Source organism: Prionailurus viverrinus, chromosome A2 (genome assembly GCF_022837055.1).
Source record: "Prionailurus viverrinus isolate Anna chromosome A2, UM_Priviv_1.0, whole genome shotgun sequence".
Lineage (NCBI taxonomy): Eukaryota > Metazoa > Chordata > Mammalia > Carnivora > Felidae > Prionailurus > Prionailurus viverrinus.
In genome coordinates, this window is record NC_062562.1 from 29,921,015 (window position 1) to 29,931,972 (window position 10,958).

General features: G+C 41.7%; 1 long non-coding RNA gene across 1 annotated transcript; it reads right to left on the bottom strand.

Annotated features, from left to right (window-relative positions):
- Positions 1-801: 801 nt before the first annotated feature.
- LOC125161021 (uncharacterized) lies at positions 802-7,387 on the bottom strand. Its single transcript, XR_007150445.1, has 3 exons — positions 7,274-7,387; positions 3,173-3,297; positions 802-1,279 (listed from the first exon to the last, which is right to left on the bottom strand). It is a non-coding gene; the product is annotated as an uncharacterized LOC125161021 (long non-coding RNA).
- Positions 7,388-10,958: the final 3,571 nt, after the last annotated feature.

A 10,958-nucleotide genomic window follows, 5' to 3' on the forward strand; every position in this document is an offset into this window, starting at 1 on the left:
GGGCAATGCCCCTGGTCCTACAGCCTGGCTGCAATTGAAAGTACCTGGGAACTTTAAACAAACAATGCAAGGGGCTCACCTGTAGGGATTTTCAGATGAAACCCATGTGGGATCTGGCCATCAGGATTTTTTAAAGCTGCTCTGGTAATTCTGATATGAAGCAAAGTTTGAGAAATACTGTTCTTTTCTATATGATCATACAGTTGCCCCTTGAACAACACAGGGATTGGGTCACTGACCGCCACTACCCAAATGAGAATCCACTTAACATTTCTGACTTCCCCAAAACTTCACTACTAATAGCCTACTACTGTTGATCAAATAAATGCCTACCTAATAACAGTCCATGAGGTTCCGTATTTTGTATGTTCTATATATTACATACCGTATTGTTACACTAAGGTAAACTAGGGAAAAGAAAATGTATTAAGAAAATCATAGGGAAGAGAAAATACATTTACAGTACTGCACCGTAAAAACTCCACCTATAGGCAATGTGCCCAGTGATCTCTGGATCTGTCTCTTGCTTCAAAGTGTATGCACAGAACAGACTCAGGGAAGTCCCTTCCCTGAGGTGCCTCAGGGGTGCCTCCCACCACCCTCCAACCTCTTTTCCTTTTTCTTAGCCATCCCCTGACTTCGAGACCAGCCAGCACCATCTTCTGAGCTTAACTCCTTACTGCTCATCAACCAGGAGCTTCCAGATTTCTCAGAATTATTCCAGAGGTGGAAGCTGTGGCCAACCACTTGGTCAACCTGTAGGCCTCCTACACTTACCTTTCTCTGGGCTTCTCTTTTCACCTCGAGGACGTGGCTCTGGAGGGCATGGGACACTCATTCGAAGAGTTGGCTGAGGAGAACCTTAAGGGCACCCGGCATCTTTTGAAGAAACCAGTGCCCTCTTCGAGGACTTGCAGAAGCTGTTTCAAGATGAGTGGGGTAAAACCTTGAGACCAAGAAAGTTGCCATGATCCTAGAGAACCTGAAACAGGCGCTTTGGGAGCTGCATGCCCCGGGTTCTGTAGCTTCCGGGAGAAGTGCTTTCTGGATGAGGAAGTGAAACTCATCAAGGAGATGGCGACCACCTGACTCACCTCTGCAGGCTGGGTTGGGCAAGTAGCTCTTCGAAAGGCTCACCTTCAAGCATGAGTAAGAGCCTCAGGAGCTTGGCAGCCCTGGAGGGTCCCCTCTGGCATGACCCTGGTGTCGGGGCTGCTGCCTGAGTGTCTTCCTGTAGCCACTAGGCAGCTTTTTAACCACCCTGGAGCGCTCTCTCTAGCTGTGGACCAAATGGAAACAATAAAGCTTTTTGCAGAAAAAAAATCCAAGTATAAGTGGACCTGAGCAGTTCAAACAGTTCAAACCCATGTTGTTTAAGCGTCACTGTACTAAATTATATCATACTTTACTACACTATAATACTACACTATGCCATGCTGTGCTATGGAATGCCATGCCACAGTACAGTATACAGCTACCCAATGCTATGTATTGCCTAAAAACACATACATATGTAAGATAAAGAAATGCATGAAAATGATAAGCCCCGCATTCAAGATAGTGATTACTCCTAGGAGAGAGAAAGGGGGCTGAAACCAGGAAGGATACGTGGGTCAACTCAACATACATACGTACATAATTTTTATTATGTTTATGTCATATTATTTATAACTTTCTTAAGCTGGAACGTGCGCGCTGATAAAGCTGAGATCAATCATTCGTTAGTTATTTGTTGAGCCCTGCCTTGTCTCAGGTTTTTTTTTCTAGGTTCTGCAGGAAAAAAAAAAAAAAAACAAAGAACAAAAAAACGACAATACCCAAACAGACAAAATCCTTGACTTCACGGAACTAACATTTTAGTTATGGCAACCGGGTAATAAGTTAATATACAACTAAATATATGCTTTATGTGGTCAGTGTTATGGAGGAAAACAAAGCAGGTTAATGGGATAATGAAAGGTAGAGATTGGGGTGGGCCAGAGATGGCTCCTTCATGCAGGGCTTGTGAGGAAAGGCTTCTCTGATTAGCAGAGACCTGAAGAACTCAGGGAAGGGAGTCAAATAGATATTTAGGAGAAGAGTGTCGAAGGCAGAGAAAGCTCTAAGTGCTAATGCTCTGGGAGTGAACACGGGGAAACAAGAGGAGCGGGAGGGGGCAGTGAGAAGGGGGAGAATGGTTGGCAGGTGGGGGAAGTGTCTCACGAAAGGCTGGGAAGCCAGCGTTTTGTTCTCCATGAGACAGGAAGCCTTTGGAATATGTTTCATAGAAAAGCCCCTATTCTTTGTGCCTGTTGTATATGCCTTCAACATTTCTAATACATTTTTAAAAATAGAGGTGTTATCACACACAGACACGGCAATGTTAATTATTCTATTAGATTCATCATCTCTGGTATAAGAAGGGCTGGGGACAACTTGAGGGCCCTGTTAAAGGTGGGGCAAATGGACCCGAGAAGGGAGTGTGTGGGTGTGCATGTGTGTGTGTGTGTGTGTGTGTGTGTGTGTGTGTATAGGGAGCAGCTGCCGAATACAAATTGTACTTTCTCAATATGACAGCGTGCAAACAATGTTCAGGGATGTGCAGGGAGTCCTGATCTCCAGGCAGCAGGCTGGTGCAATTCTTAGGAGACCAGAAGGCATTTTCAATGAAGGCAGAGAGGGATAACAACTCAGGTCAGCATACAAACAGGACAAACTGCCTTTTTTTAAAGCTCCTATTGTAAATGTTTCCCATTGCTTCTGTGTCAGTTCAGCTACGATTGTGGAAGAAGGGCAGGTATGTTGCATTAGAATTCGAAATGACTTGGCTGTTCTTAGAAGAGACTCTAGTAAATTAACTTTTTACAGCCTGACACCACCTTCAGTCCATTTGCTTTGGGGCCAGCATGCTGCTCTGAAGAATTTCCGAGCATTGGAAATTGGTACTTTCCATTTGAAAGTCCTAAGGAATATATTGCCTTTGCTACACTCCCAGCTCCTACTCAGGGGAGATGGAGAATTCTCAAAGCCACAGGCTGAACTGCTTACTTCCCTTAGAGGTTTTCAGACAGCACACACAGGTTCTGATGCAAAGCAGAAAAAAATCCACGAAGAAAGCGCTGTTATCCCCAGCCCAATGCATACTGTCTCCAAGCTCTGTTAAAATATGCTCAAGGAAACTAGAAATGATCACCTGTTACATTTTCACCCTTTGTTCCCTTATCTTTCATCTTTTTCTATCAATTGTGGGTATGGAAAGTGGTGATCAAGCTGCCAGAGTGTGAAGAATCCATTTAAAACCGATATATTTGTTTATGGCTGTGGGGAGGGAAAAAAAAGTCGATTAATAATTTCGTTTTAATGTCAGCCTGCCAGCTTGGATGAAGCTGTGAGTTTACAGTCCACAATGAGTTCTGGCCCAGTGATAAATGTCTGCCCTTCAATTCTAGTCTTATAACTGATCATCAAACCTAAGGAAGTCAGAGTTCACACTGAATACTGTATAGGAAAACACTGTTGATTGTTGCAATGATGAAGGAATTTTCAGAAGACGAAAGTCATGCACAGTATGGTAAAGAAGTGCACCCATCATGTGGGAGAGGATGAAACTCAGTATTATTCATATGTCTAAAATTTTCCACAGAATAATAGCAGTGGATATTTATCGAGCATTTACTGTATGCCTAGCATGTGTAATATGCTTAAGATCCACGTTTCAAACAGTGATGGGGTGCAGGTCACATGGGGATCTTGCTAAAAGGTAGTTTCTGATTCAGTAGTTTGGGGGTGGGGCTTAAGATTCTGCATTTCAAAGAATTTATTTTCTTATTTTTTGGGGGGGGTTACAATACACTCTTTTTTTATTTAATTTTTTTATTTTTTAAATTTACATCCAAGTTAGTTAGCATGTAGTGCAACAATGATTTCAGGAGTAGATTCCTTAGTGCCCCTTACCCATTTAGCCCATCCCCACCCCCCACAATCCCTCCCGTAACCCTCAGTTTGTTCTCCACATTTACGAGTCTCTTCTGTTTTGTCCCCTCCCTGTTTTTATATTATTTTTGTTTCCCTTCCCTCATGTTCATCTGTTTTGTCTCTTAAAGTCCTCATATTAGTGAATTCATATGATTTTTGTCTTTCTCTGACTGATTTCACTTAGCATAATACCCTTCAGTTCCATCCACATAGTTGCAAATGGCAAGATTTCATTCTTTTTGATTGCCGAGTAATACTCCATTGTATATATATACCACATCTTCTTTATCGACTCATCCATCAATGGACATTTGGGCTCTTTCCATACTTTGGCTATTGTTGAAAGTGCTGCTATAAACACTGGGGTGCATGTGTCCCTTCGAAACAACACACCTATATCCTCTGGATAAATGCCTAGTAGTGCAATTGCTGGGTCGTAGGGTAGTTCTATTTTTAGTTTTTTGAGGAACCTCCAGACTGTTTTCCAGAGTGGCTGCACCAGCTTGCATTCCCAAGATTCTGCATTTCTAACAGGCTCTCCAATGATGCTGACAAGCTGGACCTCTGTCCACAAGTAGCCTAGCAAGGCATCATACAATGCATTCTACAATCCAATCAGAGCACAGTCCAGTGAGGTGGTGAATATTAGCATCTTTTTTAGAAGTCAGGAAATCAAAGGTCAGAGAGGTTAGGTGCATTGCCCCAGGTCTCAGCTAGGACATGGCAGACTTCATTCTGACTCCAGAGCCTCAACGTGCAACATCTTTTAACTCCCTTTTATCAAAATGGAATTCCTCTTGATGGCTTTTTCCCATAATTAATGAATGACTTTTAATAGGTAATAATATGCCTGAGCCTTTCAGTTTGGTCAGGTCAGTTTCCCTTCATCTTAATAGGTTTCTGCAGCCTGAGTAAAGCTCAGTTTATTAAAGGGAGCTTGTTTTCTTCCTTTAGACCAGCTTGTAATCACACACCACACTGACATTTCTGAGACCACTTCTGGCATACTAACTGTTTTAAATGTTAGTCTGCTTTCATGGGAGATATTAAGGAGAACATCAATCTCAGCTGAGAAATGTGCCCTGCATTAAAATGCAGGCTGGAAAAAAAATTGCAGGCTGGGTAAAGGGTTCTTTTAGCATTTCCCAAGCTAATCATTACGGATAAGCACATTTTAAATGTTCATATTTGCTATTGAAGCAATTTGTCTACATTCAGTTCAATTGCAGAAGCATTTATTAAGCACCTACTAGATTCTTGATGCCGTGACTCGGGCTACAATGGAGGCAGACATAAATAACGGTAAGCCAGGTTTTCCTAAGGTCTTATAGTAGTGGCCTCAACTCTCTATGCATCTGAATTTTGTGTAATTAACATTACTGTTAAAGTGTAAGAACCAACCATGGGCACGTTTAGAAATGGGGCAATAGGAGTGTCTGGGTGGCTCAGTTGGTTAAGCATCCAACTTCAGCTCAGGTCATGATCTCATGATTTGTGGATTCAAGCCCCGCATCAGGCTCTGTGCTGGCAGCTCAGAGCCTGGAGCCTGCTTCATATTCTGTCCGTCTGTCTCTCTCTCTCTCTCTGCCCCTCCCCCGCTCATGCTCTTTCTCTCTCAAAAATAAACATTAAAAAAATTAAGAAAAAAAAAACAGAAATGGGGCAACAGCTTCTTGTGTTAGACACACTTGATTTTAAAGAGTCTTGATTAACAGGTATAATCTGCTGATGGGATTCCTTGCCTTCACCCCAAATGAATCATTTGCCTTCTGTGGAAATATTCAATTGCTCCTGTCTTTTACTAGCTGAAATTCATATCTACTTAAGTTGAAAAAAAAAGAGTCTATGTATATCGTGGGTAAGGACGTTGGAAAGAGAACAATGGGTATTATCTGTGAGCATAAAAATTCATCCAATCAGCTAATGTGTATTGAATACCTGCTAACTCTAATATTATCAGTCAAGTTTTGGAAAGGACAATAAATGTATTAGTCATTGCCCTGTCCTTAAGGAACTAACAGTCTAACTCAGTGATACCTAAAATCTCATGTGCATAAAAAACACCAAGGGTATATTCATACACTCAAGTTCTACTTAGTGATAATAAGAAATGAACTATTAATATGCTTGGCAATATGGATGCATCTTAAAATTATTATACGAGAGAAAGAAGTCAGACATCAAAAGTGTATCCTGGGTGTACTCATTAGCTATTACGAATACACCAGACAACTGTCTAAGAGCCTCATGATTTTGAAGCTGTTTCCTAGAAACTATCCTTGACTACTCAATCTAAAAGGGACCTTGTCAGTTTGTTTTCTTTGTAACATTAACCATAAGTTGTAATTATACGTTTATTTACTGATTTACATGTCGAGCTCCTGTCTCTGTTCTAGACTGTAAGTTCCAGGAGGACAGGAATTACATGTTCATTGTTTGCTACTATATATCCAAAGGCTTTTACAATGTTCACTATCAACAGAATGTTCCCTAGGAATTTGTGGCAATAATGATCACAAAGTCCTTGGCTCATTTTTCTTTGTCTCTCATAACTGACAGTGAAACACAAAGGGGGCTTTCAAAAATACTTTTTGAATGAAAAATCACCAGAAACGATTGTATAGCTCATCTAGAAACAAAGAAAGCGATGTAGGATTCTTTAGGGAATCCTAAAGGGTCTGAAGGGAAATGAATTCATTGAGTAAATGATGCAAAATAAGCCTTTCATTTAAGCTAATTAATGAAATAAATAATTCAAAAACTGCTCCTTTAAGTTAATCTTTATTTTACACATTTCTGAAATTAGCAGAGTTTAGATAAATGCTCCTCAGTCCCAACTGCACATAGAACCACCTGGAAATCTTTGTAAATTGCAGGTGCTTGAGTTTTCCCTCCACCCCCTGAGGCTGTGATCGAGATGTTCTGAATGGGTCCTGGGTGTTAGTTTTAAAGGCTTCCCAGTTGATTCTAATGTGTTGTCAGGGCTAAGAACCTCTGTCTAAGGAAAAAAATGTATATACAATATAATGTAGGCTTTGGTCAGAACTCACAGGATTCAAAACCCATCCCAGTCACTTTGTAGCCGTATAGATTACTGAACCTCTTGGAGCTTCAAGGTTTACATTTACAAAATAGTATAGTAATGTCTGCTTTTTAAGGTGGTGAAGATTAGAAATTATATAACGTTCCAGTAGGCTATCATAATTGGTCACTTTTGTCATTTCTATATGTAGGGAAGGTAATTTTTGCTTGCTGTCTTCAGTTTAATTCCAAACAAGTCAGGTGCGTGTACGTGGAGCATGGGGTGATAGCATCTTACCTGGGCTGTGGAAATGGAACTTGCAACTTTAAGACATCAACTGGCAAATAAGGTGACAGCTTTATTATCAAAGCGAACTTTTGAGTGGTAGACCGCTCTCAACTCACACTATTCCAAATGAGATCTAAAGAAATAAGGTAAATTGATAATAACAGAAAATCAGTAATGATATTTAACCTTTCTTATGTATTCGAGCTATAAACTCTCCATTTCATTTAATCCTTAAAGCATCCCTACAGGACTGGGTGCTTTGGTACTCTTATTATTGCCTCATCTACAATTAAGGAAAATGAGGCACAAAAGATGAAATAATTTGCCTAGGTCCCTCAGTTGGTAGGAGGCAGGGCAGAGATTTGAACCTCAACAGTCTGATTTCAGTTGTCCTGTTCTTAACTCCCCCACCCCGATCACCTTTTTCCAAAAATAGCCCTACTATATAAGTATATCTACAAATCCAAGTAAGGGAAATGATACCTAACTAGACTGATAAAACATATGTTTGAGGATTGGGTGACTAGGATTTCAAAAAAAAAACAAAATGGACAGTATGTGAAATTACAGAGAATTTTTTGAAAGCTATCTGTTGAACAATCAATTTTGCATCTAAGTTTTTATTTGTTTTTTTTTGTTTGTTTTTGTTTTTTGTTTTGAGAAAGAGAGAGCATAAGTGAGGAAGGGGCAGAGGGAGAGAGAAAGAATCTTAAGCAGGCTCCAGGCTTAGCACAGAGCCTGATATGGGGCTCAATCCCACAACCGTGACCTGAGCCAAAATCAAGAGTCAGGAGCTCAACTGACTGAGCCACCCATGCACCCCAACATCTAAGTATTTTTTACATGTAGTTTTCCTTGGGAGATAAGAAACATCTTCAAATACATTTTGCCATTTTAGTATTTTTGGCTATAGCTCTCCCCTCTTTCTCTCAAGTGAATTGTGTCTGAGACAAGGGCCAGGAAGGTGTCACTAATGGAGGTGAATCTCATCTACATTCAAGCATCTTGTCAGGACAGCCCTATAATTACCCTGAGCTCCTTTGCCCACTTGATGTCTAATGTACATGTTAGGGTGGGTGGACCAGTGATGACAGTTTGGAATGACTATGCTTTTTAGGTGAATACATAGATGTTTCTGGAAACCAAAGTGTATCTGCAACTTTTATCTCTAGAAATTGGCAGCAATGTGTTGTTCCCCTGAAATTTGAAAACTGCCAAAGAGAACATAACTTTTGGTTGAATTCCCTTATTCTGTCATTCAACAAAAACTAATTGATCAATAACCTAAGGCCTGACTATAGTAGGCATTGGGCATACAACTGGAAGGAATGTAGTGTCTTCTCCAAGAAGCTCATAGTCTGGGGTGAACTCAAAGTAAAGGACTTACGTTCTTGCCACGTGGCCCTATTAGGCAACCTTATGAAAAAGGGAAACTAAAGGGTGTTGGGAAGAAGGCTAGGTCCTCATCCTGCCTCACCACTCATTGTAACCCAGTCCTTCCACCTGCTGGAGTTAGGCCATAGGAGAGAGGTCTGCAGGCCAGTGGAACCTGGCCTGAGTCCCTGCTCCTCCCCTTACGACCACGTCATCTTGAACAGCTCATTTAGCCTCTCTAGGTTTCTCATGTATAAAATGGGGGCAACAAAAAGTCCTTCTCTCAGTGTGACAATTCAAGAGCTGCCATGTAACGCTTTTATCGGGGTATGGATACTTGGATACTTGGTAAAGGCTCAGGATGATGATTTATCGTGTGTGTGTGTGTGTGTGTGTGTGTGTGTGTGTGTGTGTTTCTCCTCTGCAAAGGAGATCTCTGAGATTTCCTCACTTAGAACAACCTCAGATTCCCCAACATCAAACGAGGAAACAATGGCTAGCAAATTGCAAAAGGATCAAAGGACCCCTATGGCAGTCATGGCTATGAAAAGGCCTTAAACCCTGAATATTGTCTAGCTGGAAACACTGCTGAGCCAACAGTGGGAAATAAAGATACATTATTTTAACATTTTAAGAAAATCAGTATCTCTGCTGGTGGGTTAGTAGTAAAGGAGCTACTTCTTGCTAATCGGGGCTTTATTTATTTACATATTTGAGACATTTTCTGGTTTGTCCCCTCACACAGTAGAGTGTGGTGAGTATGCGGTATGGCTTTATTTTACCCTATTGAAAACAGACTTCCCTGAGGTTTTGGGCAACAGTCGAACTTGGTGTTTTTATTTATGGCATTCTCTGCTGCATGCCTGACTGACGCCAAACACAGGAGCCCTGATTAATTTTGTGCTTGTCTTGCAGAGTGATTTACAATAATTGAGGCTCTTCAGATTCTCAAGAGTCATTTCCTTTGGAAATGAATACAGTTTGGGTCTGGACAAAGCAGAGCAATTTGAAAGTAATGGTGTGCCTTACGTTTTTTTAGAAGGCTACATTTTGCAAACCTTTGGAGTCTGGGAACTGGTGGGCCTTAGTGAATGTCAAAGGTCTGGGTCACTGGAAAAATATGATCCCTGTGCTTAATGGATGGCCCCTTGGGAGTGCCACCCCCTGGCTTCACCCTCATTTCCCAATGCTTTGAGTTGGGTACATAATAGTTTGCTGAGGAATAAAGTGCAGTATTGATAGAGTGTAAATCTGCTGCTAAAAATTCAACTCACCAGCTCATTTCTCTCTCTTTGGTATTATTTCAAGGGGCTCCTAAAGGGCCAGACACATGCAAACCACCCTGCCTTCTCCCCCTACCTTGCCTACCCCCACCCCCAGCCTCTGGAGACAAAGACTGGGCTCTAAAGAGGAGGGAGGCCCCGGGTCTGTGCCTACAAACTCACAATCCCCTGGGAAGATTTCTCTCCTGAGAGTGACAAGCTGCAACTCCATGATTCTGCTCCTGGGATTTGCTGACTAGGTAAAGTGGCTAATGGAGAAAATACCAACTAAGGAGAAATGCAAAACCACAGAAACACTGTCGAGATTCTGAAGACAAACTCTACATACCCTTTCTCACCCTTTTTATTTTTGCAAAGAAAATAACATTCCTCTACTTAAGATCCCCAACCTGACCACCTTCTAGTAAACTTCTACATATCCTTCAACACCTTGTGCAAATTCCACCTGTCCCCAAAGCTTCACTAACAGCTGTTTACATGTTTACAGCAGTTATCTCCCCCCACACCAGCAGGTGACCCTTTCCAGGACAGGGACCTGTCTTGTTCAACTTTCTGTCTCTGAGCATTTTACTGGAGAGAGAATGTGAACTGACACTCAGCTCATGTCTGCTTCACGTCTGACATGGTGGCGTGGGCTCTCTCTTTCTCTCCTGTGTCAGGAAGCTTCGGCAGCTCAGGGGCTAGGCACTAAGGATGTCTCACTTTCCCTCTCTCTCTCTCTCTCTCTCTCTCTTTTTAACAGGTGTACAACTTAGTGATTTGACAAGTTTAGGCATTATATTCTCTGTTCACCACAAGTATAGCTGCCATCTGCCCTGTTCCCTCGTTATTACAGTATCATTGACTGTATTCCTTATGCTGTGCCTTTTATTCCTGTGTCTCACTCATTCTCTAACTGGAGGCCTGAATCTCCCTCTTCCCTTCACCCATTTTGTCCAGCCTGCCACTGCCCGCCCCCCTCCCCCCCACCGGGAACCATCAGTCGGATCTTGGTATTCGCAGTTCTGATTCTGCTTTTTGTTTGTTTATTCATTTTT